The sequence below is a fragment of the Corvus brachyrhynchos genome, unplaced genomic scaffold, assembly GCF_000691975.1.
Source record: "Corvus brachyrhynchos isolate BGI_N302 unplaced genomic scaffold, ASM69197v1 scaffold229, whole genome shotgun sequence".
Taxonomy (NCBI): Eukaryota; Metazoa; Chordata; class Aves; order Passeriformes; family Corvidae; genus Corvus; species Corvus brachyrhynchos.
In genome coordinates this window covers 8,741,014-8,759,015 of record NW_008240042.1, presented here as the reverse complement: position 1 = coordinate 8,759,015, position 18,002 = coordinate 8,741,014, and the positions used below count along the sequence as shown (strand labels likewise).

Genomic DNA, 18,002 nt, shown 5'->3' with positions numbered 1-18,002 from the left:
ACATTGACAGTGGAAGAAGGGAGGAAGGTGGGGGGAGGAGGAGAGTTCTGAAGGTGGTATAATTTTTTTTTTCTTCTTTTAGGTCTATTAATAAACTTCTTTATATTCTTTCAAGTTTGGTGCCTGCTTTGCATTTCTCCTAATTCTTATCTCACAGCAGATAAACAGTAATGAGTATTTTGGACCAAACCACTACAATCCCCATGTGGCTACACCTTCCTTTGAGGATCACCTTTGAGCCTTCTCTTCTCTAGGCTAAACACCCCCAGCACCCTCAGTCACTCCTGATAGGACTTGTGCTCCAGGCCATTCACCAGCTTTGCTGCCTTTCCCTGGACACATTCCAGCACCTCAACTGTCCTTCCTGAACTGAAGCACCCTGAACTGGACACGGGACTTGAGACCTCACCAGCGCCGACAACGGGGGAAGAATCACTTCCCTGGTCCTGCTGAGCACACAACTCCTGATACAGGCCGGGATGCCATTGGCTTTCTTGGTCATCTGGGCACAGAAATCAGCATCCTGAATAGGCCAAAATCTGCCCTCTGCAGCTGAGGCTGCATCTTCTCCCTTTTTCTGTTTCTTTCAACGCCTCTCATTTCAGACCTGCCTGACCCTGATTTGGTGCAGTGGGAACGTGACATGATGCCCAGGGCGGCACCGTGCAAAAGCCTACATCCTCAATTTTAGCCATGCACCGACTTGTTTTTATTTCAATGGAGAGGCCTCACTGAAGGCACAACATGTTCATTACCACTGTAGCACTTTATAAACAAAACATCAACCTAAGGATTAACTACATAAACATCTTGTTAAATTTGCTGTCGTTATTTCCTTGTGATCTGATGATAACTGCATAACATATTGCTAATACTAATTATTAGTCTTGACAGATTTGGCATATATCATGGTTTCTATATTCGCTTCCTGGCATTAGCATTTCCCTGCTTCCTGATCCCCACTGACTTTGTGTTACCTAGAGAGCCTCCTGCTTTCTCCAGGGAATTCCATAGTTCTCTTATCTGATCCCACAGCTTCTCTGCATCCACATAATTGAAGTGGTCACTGCTGGACAGGAAATGTAAGGTTGAGTTGATACCATATTCTTCTGGACATTGTTATTCTGAGTGGTGCCATAAATCTCATGAGAAGACCCCAAGGGAAGATGCATCTCAGGCAGAACTGAAAAGAAGAATTAAAGTCAAAGAAGAGGAGTTGAAGGCATCTTTTGTTTCTTTTGTGGTGCAGCAATTACAGCCTCTGTTTAATCTGGTGTAATAGTTGTCTCATTAAAAGATTTACTACAGTCAAAACTGAATACATAGAACTGCTTTTGGATTTAGAAAATGTAACGATTTGTTAAGTATTTTTGTTTAAAAGAGGTAACTCAACACCCTTAACAACCAGGGTGTCAGCAAACTTCTAATTTTAGTTTTACAAATACTGCTCCAAAAATATCTTCCAAAAAACTTTTGGCTCCAAGTTATGAGAAATATGTATATAGGAAACTTAGCCTGAGATTTAGATTTAGTTTCCAAATCTATGGGGTTTTGGATGATTACCCTGAGAGAGAAATTTCTTGGTTAACTGAAATTTAAAAAGACTCTGCTAAACCTTCACTGGTTTGGAGAAAAGGATATTTGGCAGATTTTAGAGAGACGTATAAAAGCAGAATTTCTGAGAGTGAGCATGCCAGTGCATGTCCTTCACATTATATAGGAAGCAAAGTATTCCCAAAAAGAGACCAATAGTTTCCATAAGTTTATGGAATCTATGAGTTTACCATGTAGATTTATTTTGTACCTTTTTCAGAATGAAATTAGGTTCGATTAAGACCAAAGAAGTATCCATACATAATATTCTAATTTTAACCATACCAAAAATTGCTTAACCTTTTAGGGTATTACTACTGTAGTAGAAGTCAGATTTCCCAAAACATGCTAGCCTATATTAGCCAACAGATTTACATGGTGCTTTAAACCCTCGGGATTCTTGCTTAGTATAAAGAACAAGCAGAGTCTGCTAACAAAGCTAGTACTGTCTGTTTGTAAGTTCTAGCATGAAATGGTTTTACTGTCATAAAGTGGGGTTACACTCACCTACTGCTTTGCACTCACCCATAGCTCAAAACAGGAATACAGAGCAGCATGACTCAGCTGAATAAAATGGATCTGTGGTAATTTCACTGGGCTATGGAGAACTGCTGAAATGTGATAAACCTGTGAAAACTGAAGAGACAATGAGCTATGGAGCATTGGCTTCTCCCATAGTAAAGTGTCTGCCACATTTTGATCTTAAAATAGTGCCACTCTTCCAGAGGGACATTTCACAACAGAATTGACACCTTCCTCAACCCATGGTCCACCCTTCAGAAATGATACTTAGCTAGCTAACAGATATCCTCCCTTAGCAGAGGGGCTGCTGCAACAGTTCACATCCCAGTGTCAGTGCTGTATTTTTGTTCCCCAGTGCCAAAATGTCATCCAGCCTCACATTAAAAGCCTGCTGGTAAATCAAGGATAGAATCACTGTAAGTTTAATGTATCTAAACATGTATTAACATGCTAGAAATTATTTAAAAGGATTAATTTTTGCAGCCATGTTTGACCGTGTCAATACTATTTCAATTTGTCTTGCCCACTTAAGAACTCTCTCAAGCTGCCTTCAAAAATGTATTGACAGATATTTCCTTTACTTAACCTGTTGCTCATTTTCACATTTCCTATCCTGGCTAAAAATTTAAAACATTTCATTTTGCTTCTTAGTTACACCTTAGTCAGCTATGCAATGAAAAAATATCAGTGTGATATTGCAGAGATGTATTAATATAACCAACATTCAAAGTTTTGCTAAAAATCAAGAACTCAGCAAAGACTGAATATATCTTCATTGTGTCACATAACTAACCAGGAGCTCTTTATTTTCCAGGGAAGCACAGATTTTACGGGAAATTTACTGTATTAGACTAGAATATTTTTTAAAACTCAAAAACCCCCAAAAACCCCAACAGTGGTTTATTTCAGGTTGGCTTGTACAGAAATTAGTGTAATTCATTTTCCTGAGCTCTCTGACATGACTTACTTTCTGGCAGTTAAAACAGAAAACTACCTTTTCCTCTGTCCCAGAGGGAATATATTGACTCCCATTCTCATGCAGGGATGACATCACAAATATCTCTCTGCCTGAACTGCTTGATGTGTGGGAGTCACAGAAAAGAAGGTGATTCATTAGAAAATGATTTTGGGAAGGGAACAATAGCTCTAAGATTTTTTTTGCCAAAAGAATTCTTTTTCTCTTGGCCACTCCTTCAAGCCATTGAAAATGGAAAAATCTGGATAAGCAGAAAAGTTAAAAAGTGCCTTTCACTAATTCAAGTCGTGCATTTTACAAACTTTGAGTATAAGTATTTGTTGACATTGAAAATACTTCTACATTGGTAAATCCTTGATTTTTAAGAACTTTGATCCCCAGGAAAAACTTTGAAACATGAGCATTTTATATCAGCAAAGCTCTGCATGCAAATACCAGACTTCCTTGTACAGGGGTAAATTCTAAATCCTGCTTAGCTCTCATAATGGTCCCCTTCAATCTGAGACATTTCTGTAGCATGTGTCAGGTGAGTGTAAGTATTACTCTCCTAGAAATTCTTCTATTAATATTTTCTGCTTATACTTTAAGGTAAAGAACATTTCCTTACCCAGGCCACTACTCAATGATACAACTGCAGTTTTCTGAAGCTGAGATGCCCCTATTGGTCTATAAATCAAAGAAGTCTTTTAGATTCATTTATCAACTACATCCTGATTGTGCAAACACAAGTCTATGGGGAACCAGGTGGATGCAAAACATCCCCCTGGTTGAGAAGCCTTGCTCTCTTAAATTCATCTTGCCCAGGCTGGTGGTTGCACGCAAAGCACCATGGAGAAAACAAAACCAAGCCGCACAACACAGCAAAAGCAGCTGAGCAGCTTGAACTTCTTTGCACCTGCTGTTCAGTGTAATGATTTAAACCCAAGAAATTCGTGACTCCACTGATGTCTAACATTTCTGCAAAGTACACTGGTTGGTTTAACCATAAGGGGACACTGATTTCCCCATTCCAGCTCAGCAAAGAACTTCTTATGTGACCAAATGGTACAGAACCCATTGAATTATTGTCCCGTTTTCCTCCCCATGATATAAATCTGGCCACATCAAAACAACCACATCCCTGTTGCACTGATGACCCTCCCAAGACTGAGCTGTCACTCATATATCGCTAAGTCAAACCTGTCAAACTGTTCCATGACCACTAAACTAAGACCAATGACTTCACCAGTGGCCCCGGGCTCTAACAGGCAGAAAATAACATTGATCTTAATCAGATCAGACACCAGCTTCTCTCAACTCCATCGCAAAGTCTCTTTGATTTCATGCTTCATTATAAAATCAATTAATTGTTTCATTGCCTAGTCATTTTATATGTTTCTTATGGAATATATTGTGGTGATATTCAAAAGACAGTAGGCACTCAGGATATTTTGTATTAGCCACCCACAGTTAGAATGGAAAACAGCATTATTTTTAAGAGACGTGGCACATATAAACCAATGCCATGAATCAGTTCACCAGACCATCCAAAGTAGTGTGATCAATTGTACTGGCCAGGGGGCCTTTCCTGAGTGCCTAAAAGCCCTGTTTTCACAGGGCCTTCACAACCTGTGACAAGGAGACAAGTGCCATCCACAAATCCATCCTCAGCAGCACCTTCTGCCAGGGCACAAGCACCTCCCAGCACAAGAGCTCAATCTCCTCAGAACTGAAAGCAGAAACATCTTCAGCGCAGTGAGATATCTTAGAAGCTGAAATTAAGCATGAAAAACCAAGTTAATTAGTACAGACATTACAACATGCTGGACATGTGGAAAAGTTAAGCCACAATGAGTCTCTTTTGTGGCTGTGCAATAACAACTTAATTTTGCAAGCAACTTGTAAGTCTGAGTGGATGTTTATGGAAAATGGAATCATTCACTCAAGCTCAAGTTTCCTAATGAAGCTGAATTTTAAGGAAGTTATTTATAGTTTATTCTATCAAGCTTTTCATTTACATCTAGATTCAGTAAAGCACTTAGCCATGATGCATTTAAGTTCAAGATGCAGCTCCATGAATATATAATTAGAAACATTCATTTCAGACAAATGGGATTCCAACATTAGCAAGGAGGGGAAGAAGTTGTTAAGATTCAACCCTACAAAAGTATGCATATATCTTCCCCCCTGCAGATCGTATTTGCAAGAGATGTGGGCTGGAAACTGCTTTTCTGTTTTTATATTAACTTTTGTCCCAGTTGCCACGGACATATTCCAAAGAGTAGTTTGCCTTAGCCTTCTTGATTAAGTGCTCCTATAACACATATTTGATTTTTTATCTTGGATTTAATTATGTGTGGTTTTATCCGATATTCCTTATGCTTATTCCTTGATAATCTGCCATGTTCTCTTCTGTGATTTACAAATATTACTTGGACATGGCACAATGACATTAACCTTGCCCTACTTTTGAGGTGTCAATAATTGTCAGAAGCCTATTTTGCAGCTCTTTTGAAACCTTTCTTTACTCATATCCAAGCTGTACAAGTTGCAGTCAGAGCTGAGCTTCACCCAGCACAGTATCCCACTTTTGACACTGACCACCACTAATTCTTTCAAAGAACATTCACCAGGACTTAAAAGAGGCAGATATGGAATAGCTTGCTGCCTATGGAATGATTTTTTCCCCTTCTAATTCAGAGTAGATTTAGGTCTCCTCTCACATTATTTTCTTATTTACTTGATATGATGGCAGCTTTTGACAGTTGAATAATTTCTAAATGCATAAACTGTTTTTTGGAGTCTTAAAGCCCTGGGTGTGTGCAGGGCATGTCCAACCACTCTTGGACACCCACAAAGGCATACCACTGTCTTTGTCAGGCAGGACATCTCCTGCCAGTCAGTCTGACCAGCCTCAGGGGCCTGGCTTCAGTCTGACAAGTGCCCTCCTGCAGATCATGGGAATGACTGGAACTGCAAGTGACTGGCTGGCTTTCAACAAGCCAAGTAATATTTACCCAGAACACAAGTATTCAAGGGGGAAATATTAGTCTCAAACCAGCTTACAATATCTTATGGTTTAGGTGGTCCTCTGTCTTTTACACAGAAGCAGCTGAAATCCACAGTATTTCACATCCTCCCTGATAGGTCTGTGGCTGTTGGTCAGGGTCTCATTTCTATCCATTCCTGGAAAGTGATCCTGACATAAATTCTGTACTTCTTGTAGCTTCTTCACTACTACTCTGCTCTCCTGTGCCAGCACAAGGCCCCAGCAGCTGCATTTACCTGCATTGCTTACCTGTGAGAAATTGCCTTAATCCAACTTGTCAGGCCACAGAAAACCCCAAGTGTGTAAACTGAGGTCACGTGGAGGAAACTGTCCTGCAGCAGATATGTCCCTGTCCATGAGAGGAGCACACTGCAGTGCTTGAGTGCTGCCAGCCTGCCTTCAAAGGATGCCAGCTCACATCCAACCTGTTCTGACCCTCCAAGAGGCCTGGTATATTTGGCATGTTGACTAGAGCCCTACCTACCATGTAGGAGTGGTGTGTCAGTAGTGGGAGGCAGAAACAGTGTAGTAAATGCCAGCTGGGAAGCATTGGAAAACGCAGTCTGAAAGAACTAGTTTTACTTTGAACACCTGAGGCTAGATAAGCCAACTTGACAAGTCCTTAGCTTCTGGAAGATGAAAACTATTCTTCTGGAATGAGGATAAGTAAACACTTGGACTCTCCAAATTACTGACAGTTTCCATTGAATTAGGAGGGATTCATTAATTTTTTAAAATTTATTTATTTAATCTATGTGCTGCTAGGAGGAACTTTTATTTAAATATCAATTCCCAATATTTCTCTGAGGCATAGAGGTCTAATATAGCTGGATTACTTATTCAGCACTCTTTGTTCTCTTTTCTTGATCAATACTTATCGCTAGAAATAAGTTAAAATATTTCTTCTGGTAAATCTATTTACAACACCACTTTCATGAACTTTCATCAGTTAGGCTGAATATATACAGCACTCATAAGCTGAGAATCACATTTCCTCATGTGTATCATCCACAATAATGTGAAACTCTATTTCCAGGCTCCTGCCCTCACTATTTCAGAATCAAAGAGTGATTCAGGACTCGCTAAATAACTCTCCCATCCTGTGACTAGGTAGAGAGCCACCAATTTCAAACAGAGAAAAGAACACTTTCAGGACTGTGCCCCAATAGGGAAGAGGAGAAAAAAAGAAAGCTAAGTGTCATAATGTCAGTGATTTTAACATCCATGAACTGTCTTCTCTACTCAATTTACGGAAAGTTAACATCACCATTTGGCAGTGCAAGGATGTAATGTAGGAATAAGTGGGTTCAAGTCTAACTTAATCATGAAGTGTTTTTTCCACATTTCTGTTATGTAGTATTCAAAAGTCTTATGCTGAGTGTTGAGAGCTCATATCAAGTGCTACAGAAAATGAGATTGTACAACACCTTCCTGGAATAAGTCCTACACTGGCATAGTTTACTTAGGAGTTAAAACTTAGAGAATAGCACAACTCCACAAACAGTTTAAGATTGTTGCTTCCAGTGAGTGTACCAGTGTGGGACTAGCCCAGGGCCACAAATAAATCTAAGGGACTGGAAGATCTCTCATACATAGAGAGGATGAGTGAGCTGGGACTGTTCAGCCTGGAGAAGAAACAGTGGATATACAGCAAAGCACATGAAATTCCATTTTCCATATACCATCAAGGATACACCATTTAAACAGGGAAGCTGGTAAAACACAGAAACAGGTTGTGGAGATGTTAAAAATCCAACTGGACATAGCTCTGAACAACTGGTTCTACCTGCCCCTGCTTGAGCAGAGTGGCTTGACCAGTAGATCTCAAGAGATCCCTTCCAACCCAAACTACTCTACCACCAACACCATAATCTGCAGCAGCAACACTAAAAAGTTATTTTATTACTGCTATGTTCCTGCACATGTAACATCATTTTTGGATGGTTCTGTAGTTTTCATTGGGCTACAAGTAACTCCAAATAGTTCCAATCGATTACCCTCTAGTTGGGGATATTGTGAGGAAATGAGGTCAAAGATAGCTTCAGCAATGGAACAAACATATCATCTGCTTTAGTGGTCAGCTAAAGTGTTTGCAACCAAAGTCATAGAAAGGGCAAATCCTCTTTCCAGCAACTTGCTGTGCTAAAGAGCTAATCCTTGCATTGCCTGTGATTGCTTTCAGTTCAGTCCTCTGCTTAGGAGTAGAAGCATCTATGCAAAATAAACCCTGTGAAAAGGTATAAAGTGTGCTACACTTAGACAATGTGTACTAAAATTTGTTACCTTTAACTTTCCCCTGAAGAATGCAACTGAGCCACTGGGTAGCTAAGTCAACAACTGAACTTCTGCAGGTGATAAAATTCTACCTTGCTTTCAAACATTAACATGCACATACAGCTACTTTACTTACTACAAACTCTTATTGTACTTTTGTTCCAGGGCACTGCACTGTCTCAAGTAGGGTCCTTGAAGGCCTTTTTTTCAGAAGGTAACTGATCCATCTCAGGTTGGAAAGAGAAATGTCACTTTTCAGCTTCTACTTAGGATAGAAACCTCCACAGAGAACTCAGAAAAGAGGGATCCTTACCTCACTAGCTGGATTTCATCATATCTCGACTCTTCTCATCTCCTTTGTCATCAGAATAATGCTTGATTGTGGTAAGAGATCAGCAGTAAAAGGTGTAGGCAGACAATGCTGTTCCTCTTGCTTTTATAGAAACTTTCTGAAATTAATGTATATCTTTAATTTCAGCTACTTCAATTCATCAGCTTTCAAAAATTTGCAAAGTATGATATAACAAGAACACAAAGCTACTTTCATTTCTGAAATACTGTGGTAAGCAAGTCAGAAGAATTCTCCAGTGATTTTGCCATTTCTTTAGAGGAAAAACAAAGGTGCATTACTGGAAGCTTGTACAAATGCAGAGTTTAAAAAGTGAAAGTGACTTAGTAAGTTTACCAAAATCTTCACAGAAGTGGGAATTTCAAAACAGACAGTACTCAGCAAGGAGTATTTTAGGATGGAGGAAGAGATGTACAGAGTGTGGAGAACACATTCTGTAATGTTTTCTGCATGTATTTTGCAATGACAGAGAGCGTTCACCACTTGAGGAGACTCGATGGTTTCCACACAAGGCACAGAAGGAAGAGTTACAGCATCATCTCCTGTTGGGAAACACAGCATTGCAGAGAGCAGGATAAGGGGGAAATGTCATCTGAAAAGAGACAGCAGTGCCTGAGCTCTGGGTCTCTCTCTCAGGCATACACCAGGCCTACAGCCCTGCTTGAACACAGGCCAGGGTCATCTCTCAAATGCCACAGCTTTCACTCAGCCACAGCTGGGGACTGTGACTCTGCAACTCCAACCACCACCCTTCCAGGAAGGATCTGTCTGAGCTACTGAGCTACTGCCCTTGGCTGTGTGAGGGGAAAGAAGCAGCCCTTGCTCTATGTAGATCAGCAGGGAGAGTGAGAGGGGTGTGAGACAAGGTTGGCTTGGGTAACTTCTAGCAAATTTAGGAGACTACGTGGATGATTAAGAACTCCCTGATCACTCATTCAGACAGGTCATGAGGTCGGTAAACAGGCGAGAAAGCTGCCTGCAGGAAATCTGTCAGACTGACAATGTAACATTTAGGGCCGGACCAATACCTCTGGTTTATCTTTAGGTACAAAACCAGCCTGATGCAGACCTACATCTGACGTTCAACCCCAGCCTAACATCACAGCCAGCTCCTCCAGGCTGCTCCTCTCTTCCTGCTGCTCTCTGAATCAGTGGAAACAAAAGGCAGCATTGTCTGGGCAAGTGAATCGTTTCATGATGACTCCCAGAAAAGCTCAGCAACACAGAAAACACATGGATACATTATCTTGTCTCACTTTCTTGTCTCAGTTTCTCTCTTCTCAGTTTCTCACTGCACCCCTGCAGAAGTACAGTGATAATTTAACACACAGAGAGTGGGGGGAACTCTCTATCCCTCATGGGCTGCCATACACTCACAATTTTGATGCTTGGTATAAAATAGTATGTCAAATGATGTGCCAGCAGAAAGATATCACTACACAGGTCGCAACATCACACAATTTGCAGTTAAGAAATAATCTTATTAATAGAAACAGTAAAATTAAAACCATCATGGAGACAAGGACAACTTACACAGGTACTTAAAACTCTTGGAAAAAATTAATCTACATTTGCTAAGAAAAACACACTGATAAAGGCGACGTTGCAAAAGTCTTAAGATTACAGCAAATATTTTGGGTAAACATCAAAATACTTGTAGTTCAAGCAATTTATGTTTTCCCACAATTTTATGAGGGTAGACAGAATAGTCCAAAATATGTTCAAGACAAGAATTTTACTTCAATCCAAAGATTTTTTCTTTTCTGCATTAGGCAATGACAAAAATATCAAAGCCTACAACACTACAGACCTTGATTTTTTCACTAGGTGCCCTTCCAATTTTTGTTTTTCATTCTGCTAGCAGAGCACTAGCACCCAAACCCAGAAACTTTTCTGTTGAAGTGCAACTGTACTTCTCTCATCCTCTGAGTCATTCAGTGCTACATACAGCAAACATGAAGAGGGAACTGCTCTGTAAATATCACTGCAGTTTGTCCCTAAGATTTTCCATATTATAAAAGCAACAAGAACAACAAAGTTGTATACATTTAATGACAAAATATGTGTAGACCCTTTATAGTGTCACAGTCAGCATTGGCTGGATGGATGAAGTCAGTTATATGGCAGCATCTGTCAAAAGCTGGAGGCTTTTTGCTCTTGAATGTCTGCAGTTTATGCAGAAAAGGACAGGAGCAAATAATTGAAGGAACAGTGGTTGTTTGAACATATTAGTATTTCTCAGAGACTCTTATGCTATCTGTATCTCCTGAAAAGAACACTGGAAAGAGAAGGGAGGGAAGAAATAAACATTTTCACAATATCATGATTGACAGAGTACCAAGAACTCAAAACCGGAAACCTCCTAGGAACAACTCACCAGACAGGAATCTTGATCATTTCAGGCTTCTCTTGATGAGGCAACAAAAGTACTGATACTGACCTTGAAAGGCCCATCTCTGGCAAGCTGGAGGCATTTCACATTATTTTCTCTTATACTGAGAAGAAAAGAAGGCAAATCCAGAAATCCTGACAGAGTAAGCTCTCGTCTTCATATGAATTAAATCTCAAATCACTGAAGTTGATTAATAATTTTCACTGATAGAAAACAGTAATTGACTTGGTTGTATATTAGTTCATTTTACCCTGAAGTGACTTCCTCCAGCTATAACACTTTGCTCAGTGCTATCTCTGCCACTCTGGAAACTGTGTCATTATGAGCAAATATCTCTGGTTGTGTGCTGCTGTTGGACACATCTTGTCTACCCAAATGTAACAGGTACTTAATAATACCTCCAAATATCTCCCCCAAGCTAAAATAACCATGTTACCAGAGAAGACTGTATTTTTTCCATTTTGTCTCTACAGAAGCAACGTGAAGAGACAGTGCACTTTTACTCTCTCTTTCATAGTGACCACCATGTCTTGTTGTCAGAGTTGGAACATGGAGCACAACTGCTGTTGGGAACTGCGTTTTGATCCAGATCACCCTTTCACAACATGCTGCCATGGCTATTTTAGGCTCCCTGGCACCTGAGAGAAAGGAAAAGGGCAAACACCCACAGTTCTCCAGATCTGCAAGAGGAGATTCTGAAGCCAAAGGCAATCCCTGTTGCTCTCCCTGAAGAACTTCTCCCAACTGATTCTCATTCTAATCGTTGCTGGTTGTTGTTAATTTTTAATTAATTTTGCAGTTTACATCTGTCTAATGCCAAACAAATGCTAGCTCCATTCCCTTCTGCTGCACTTTAAGCCACTAAACAAAAGACTTTGCTTTAATGTATTTAACCTCTGGGCCTGCAACCACTGTAGAGAAGTACAAGACAGATAAAGTAAAATATTTATAAATAGCTTTAGAAATGGCCTCCAGGTCTCTGCCCCTAGCTTTATGCTTCTTTGCTTTCTATGGGCAAATTAGGACTGCAGCTGCCTACCACACACAGTTACCCGGGGATTTGCACCCTGAGCTTCAAGCCACTGGAAGCAAGCATCCTTAAAGACATTGCCTGCAGGTCTGAACACAGCATCCCTGCAGAAAAGGACGTCAAGGAAAGGCTGAGGCCAAGGATTGCACCACGGGGCAGGGCAGCACGTGTCAGCTCAAGTCCCTGAGAGCCCCAGCCAGACAGAAGTGTCACCTCCTGCTGCGTGTGGCTCATGCACAGCACAGTCACATCATCTGGCAACACAGGGGTGGAGCTGCACTGGTGCAAGAGCTTCAGTCTGCAGCCTCGGAAACCACCAGAGAGATGAAAGAAGCAAAGAACAGAGGAGACTAAACCACTCTTATCTACCTTACTTTTTCCATAGCCAGTATAAAGTCAGACAAAGAACACCTGAGTAACTTCCACTTAAGCACCTCACACTATTGCTAATTCAGGGAGGAGGAAGAACAGCTAGCAATCCAAATGTGAGATTGTTTTTACTTTGAGAAGCAGAACATGCAGAGTCCCCTTCTCCTTAAGCACAAGAGCACAAATAAATCATTTTCTAGCTCATAAATTCAAGGCAATTTTCTATTCTGTTAATTTTGTAATGACTTCCACATTCCAGCTTCCCTGGTTTTTGAGTTTAAATTTGTTTCTGGTACACAAAGCTTTACCCTTTCTTCCTCTTGTCTCTGCAATAAGTTCCAAGAACTACCTCAGTCCATAGGTGTTAATTCTTCCTGAAAATTAATCCTTAATCAAAGGAATCCAGTGTTTTAGCTAGACAAGTTAATTTTTCACCTGGTATTTTCAATAGATTTTTTAAATATATATTATACTTCCTCTAACCTCCTTCACCATTACCAATACGCTGGGGACACTGTGAGCTTCAGAGGTGGGCTATCTGTGGAACTAAGTTCTGTCATGTGGACACAAATGCAAGCATTCCCTTTGTGAATTTATCTTGGATTTACCAGTACTGGTTTCCATTCTGATTAGAGCAGTTGGTGCTGGAAAAGCACTGCTGTAGCCATGGGACAACAACACTAAGTCTTAGACACTGATCATTTTGTCCCACTTGCTTTGACAGATCAGCCCCACATACTTTTGGGAGCAGAAGACTTCTCCTTCAGCAATAATTCAGAAAAGAAAAAAAACCACCAACAACAAATCAACCAACAAAACCCCCCAAAGCCACCCCCCCAGCGCAAAAGAACTAAAAGAAAAAAAAAAAAATCACAAACCAAACCAACCAACCAACCAAACCCAAACCCAACCACACCAACTGTTTAAACCATGTTCTTCTTAATCCACTTTAGTTTCCTTGAAAGCAACTGTGATATCGAATGATCCATTTCGTGGAATTACAAAGGATGGCATGAAGAGATTGGGGTTTTTTTAAGAAGTCTCAAATTTCAAAATGTTGAAGTGAATGATTTCTCCCGTTTCATCCCTCCAAATGCATATCAGTAAACAGCTCCTCTGCCTGCTCAGGGCTCTCTTGGGGGCTTCCTAGTGGGACTACCCAGTACTTGTACATGAGATGAAGAGGCTTCATGTTTTTAAGAAGGTTTCCCTTTAAAAGCTTTTATTTGCTTGTTAAGTAACACATTTGTCTAATGTTATCCCTGCTGAAACTGATGTGGATGGAATCAGGCAGACAACACATGTTACATTACATTATGAGTCTTAACATTTCACTAAAGGCATTGACCGACTTCTGTGAATTGCAGATTATTCTCCTGCTCATAAAGCACATCTGATTCCTTTACGTAGTTGTTCATGCAACGTGACACAACTGCAAGGGCCCACTAGGGGATGAGACCTCGTGATTTACCTATCCAAATGTAAGCAGACAGCATCTCCAGCTTTCATCAATACTTTGGCCACATGCACAAAACGAGGAACAAAGCTCTTTTATCTTCTGCAATTTGTACACAGTTATTTATTTCTTAACTCTTCCTTCCCTTTTAAACAGTGATAACAAAACATTAATTGAAGTTTGAAAAGCAGCTGATCAACTCTGACTTGGTCATGTGGTTTTTCATTTCCACTACAAATTTCTGTGGGATATAATGGGAAACAAAGCATCAGTACAGAGACCTCAAATGGGTAGAGGTCAGCCATCAGCTGATATATGAAGGACCTCCATTCAGTGTCTCTATGCTGAACTGCATCTTCTGAATAGATGAGTCCTCTGGCTATTCATCAAGAATTTTTACTTAATTGTCAGGTATGCATGTAACTCCCCATGAGCTGGGAAGAGTGTCATTGCTCCTCTGCTAAGGCAGAAAAGTTATTGGGATAAACGCATTCTATAGGGTAACTGGCTTTTTAAACCTTGGCCAGTTTCTCATAAATAGAAGTGCTAAGATAAAGCAAATAGTCTGCCAGCTAGCTCAGGACTGAGCATTACTTAAATGAAATGCTGAGGCAAATGCACTGGAAAAGGCAATTCCAAATGCTCCAACTAACTGAGCCATTATGATCCTGCCCAAATTCCCAATGGCAAAACCAGCACCTGAGATAAGAGCCCACAAGTGCTTATGCCAGCTTCACGGGACTTTGGTTCAGGGTCTTTCACATAAAACCACCTGTAGCTGGGAACCTTCCTACTTACGAATAAAGCCAAGAGACCACTTCCCAACATGAAGAACAGTGTCTAACAGACAGCTCTTTATGGCTCTCCATGTAGTAATTTGAAGATGAATCTTCCAGCTGATCCTTTTCACTGTACACACAAAAGCTCCCTGCTGCCAGGAGCAGAGGAAAAAAAAGTTATCAGCTAAACTTAAACCCCTAAAATTGCAGGCTTGTCTGTAGTTGATTGCTTCTCTAAGCTGCTCTGTTTCAAAAGCAAATCTCATTATTGCTCGTGTAATGATCTCATTGATCATTAAGCATGGCCTTTTGCTAGAGCTACAGTGACACTGGAAGGATATTTGCTTAACAATGGATACTCTCCTTAAAATGAGTGTGTGACCCTTCTGTAAATTTTTAACAAAATATCATAAAAAATGTAATGGAATATGCATGAGCAGGGCAAACTGCACACGTAGGAACATGCTTGTATTGACACAGATGGTGTTTTCAAATACACTAACCTTTTTTTCTATTTCAAATTAGAAAAAAAAGTCAACAACAACATTAATTCACAATAAACTTTAAATGTGTCAACTTTTCAAAAAATAAATACTTGGTATTTTCAATATTCTCCCTGGCATTTCTTCGGTCAAGAGTGTTTATAAACTTAAGCTTCAAAGGTCCAACATTAGGTCTGTCTGAAGGTGTATTTTTCTGGCTGAATTTATTGCTTGCTAAAAGAGAAGGCAAATTGCTGAGCTCTACTACATATAAACATAAAAGATAAAGCACCTTTGCTGGGTTTGCAGGTCTAACATTTTGCAGGCCTAATATCCCTCATTACGTGGCTTAAAAATTATGAAACTTGTAATTATTCATTTTGCATATCTTATCCTAAGTGTTAGTTTGCTCAAGTCTCTAATAGCAGCATAGCACTGTAATTAAAAATAAAACAAACAAGGCAGGGGTGGGGTGAGAAAATTGCTAAGGAAGTGAACATGATCACTATGTCTAAATTTCCAGTGAAACTTCTGCCTTGAGTGGATTTATTCTCTTGGACACACAAGGAGATGCACTAACTGCAGGTGACTAGGCTTGATAAGATGTGGAGTGCAAGGCTTGTGGAGTGCAAAAGTCAACTCACTATAAAAAATGGTTGGAATTTCCTTCCCAGCATGGAAAATTCTGCACTGTGGCAATGTGCTTACTATGATTTCAGCTCTGGGGAGCTGGCCTCTTATTGTTCCCAAAGCAAGATATCAGGAATTGTGGCTGTTTCTCCTGGCACATGCAGTAAGCAAGCTACCTCACACAGAGACCTGCAACAGAACACGGGTAGCTTCATGAAATGCTACATCTTGTTTCAAACCTTCTGCTTAGCTCTCAGCTCTCAGGCACAAGGTGGAGCAGCAAGGTGGGGAAGGTCTGGTCACAAGTCAATAGACAGAGTGATCCCATAACACTTAGGGGTCACGAGGCAGGAGATCTGCCTGGAGCGTACTGATCCCCTAATAGCCTGTGAATGCCCTGAAAGGGACATCTGCCGAACTAAATCTTGGATTTAAATTTAATCCATGTGACTTCCTCTGCATTTATCTAGGGCTTTCAAACCATGAGAGCTACCATGCTGATCAAGAAAAGAAATGTGTCATTGAGTTAATGTCTTCACTTCCCTGTATAAAATACACAGAAAACATCCTTTCACTGACTTGGTGATTCCACACAATCACCAGATATATGCGCACAGAGTTGCCCACGGGGCTCAGCTGACTACGAGAAATCTGAATGTTGCTCCATGGCCAAACAACAAAGGGGCAAGAGGCCAGCTGCTGAGTCCTGAGACTGCAGCGCCTGACTGCAGCGCCTGCCATTAAGGTGTCCCTGCAACCATTCCTGGAAAGGAGATGAATGTCTCTGCACCCAGCTTTTATACATGTTTCATTTAATACATCATGATCTTGACTGGTTTGCTCTCCCCACCCTGCAGTTTCCAGCAGCTAGACAGAGGTGAAAGACACTTTAGGCAAAGAGCCTCATGTAACAGATCCCAGCCTGACTGCTTCATCGAGCAGTTCAGCCAGTGTTTCATGCTGTCAGCAGCAGTTGCAGGATGAAAGGGAAACAGAAAGGGAGAGCTTAATCTGTAAGAAATCATCAGCAGATGAAACCGAGGTTAGATCAGCTCAGGGCATTACTAACTCCATTATTTTGAAACTGTATGCACAATTCACTTCCCCTTTTAGAAAGCACAGGAATTTATTTGATCATTCACAGTCATTGAGTTGAATCTGGCAGAATTACTTTTCCTTTAGGAGAACCTAGTTCACGATCATATAAAGAGCTGTACTCAGCTTGAGTAATACGTGGTCCTGAGCACAGCCTCTGTAATTCCCACTGTTTGCATACCCACACTCCTGCCAGACCGTAAGGTGCTCAGAGATAGATAGAAGTAGCAACATGACAGATCTAACTGCTAACGTGCATTACTCATGGACACAGTTTGCATGAATCCTTCTTCACTGATGCCAAAAAAACCCACCCATCAAAACCAAGCAAAACCCGAAAAACAGTTTAAATCACACTTGGTACTTATGTAAAAGGCTTAGGATTTGGGGTTTTTTTGATGGTGCTGGTGGAGGGTTTTGGGGTGTTTTTGTTGGTTTTATATCTGACTCTCCATTTGCAGCTATTTGAGGCATTGTTCTATAATTAGATCAAATGCTGTGGGGGTTCCCATTAGTTAGAAATCATCTACGAAACACATTACTTAGCTTGTTCCACGCTTTTTACATTTAGAAAAAACACCCATCATCTGACTCAGCTCCTCAGTGCCTGTCTTTATTATTATTATATTATTATTATTATATAGATTCAAATGGCACTTTATCACTTTAAATTTGCTTTGACCACAAGCCAAGAAATTCCAGCACTCAGTATGTTCTACTAGCCCCAAGTCAGCAAACTTGCTTCTTATCATGAATGATGCATTTGCCGGGGGTGTGAGATGGGGGAGGAAGAGGCGTGCAGGCGGTCACGGGGAGGGAGCTGTTTGCATATTAAAACCCGTGCTCGAGCACATCAGCCTTTTCCCTCCGAGGTCGGGGTCGGCGCTCAGAGGGACTCCTGTGCACCGAGGAAGGGACCACGTATCACCGCACCGAGTGAGTGAGTTCTGTTTCAGCTTCGCTGCTGCTGCAGCCCGGCTCCTCTCTTTGCCCTTGCTTCTTCCGCTCCTGCTCTTGCCTCCCTAGG

General features: G+C 40.8%; 2 protein-coding genes across 10 annotated transcripts in view; one reads left to right on the top strand and one right to left on the bottom strand.

Annotated features, from left to right (window-relative positions):
- Nucleotides 1-18,002, bottom strand: part of LOC103622382 (melanopsin) — a 72,656-nt gene that overhangs the window by 46,900 nt on the left and 7,754 nt on the right. For 5 of the 6 annotated variants that reach the window (XM_017744140.1, XM_017744133.1, XM_017744134.1 and 2 more), the window contains exons 4-6: nt 8,707-8,842; nt 2,119-2,229; nt 978-1,183 (exon numbers count right to left, since the gene is read on the bottom strand). The gene's annotated coding sequence lies outside the window, so the exon portion shown is untranslated. Of the gene's footprint in view, nt 1-977; nt 1,184-2,118; nt 5,506-8,706; nt 8,843-18,002 lie in introns of those variants that run through there. The other variant, XM_017744135.1, reaches the window with a different exon arrangement.
- HPGDS (hematopoietic prostaglandin D synthase) overlaps nt 17,803-18,002 on the top strand; it is a 30,294-nt gene continuing 30,094 nt past the window's right edge. The window contains exon 1 of one of the 4 annotated variants that reach the window (XM_008641321.2): nt 17,803-17,911. The gene's annotated coding sequence lies outside the window, so the exon portion shown is untranslated. Of the gene's footprint in view, nt 17,916-18,002 lie in introns of all 4 variants that reach the window. The other 3 variants (XM_017744143.1, XM_017744141.1, XM_017744142.1) reach the window with 3 other exon arrangements.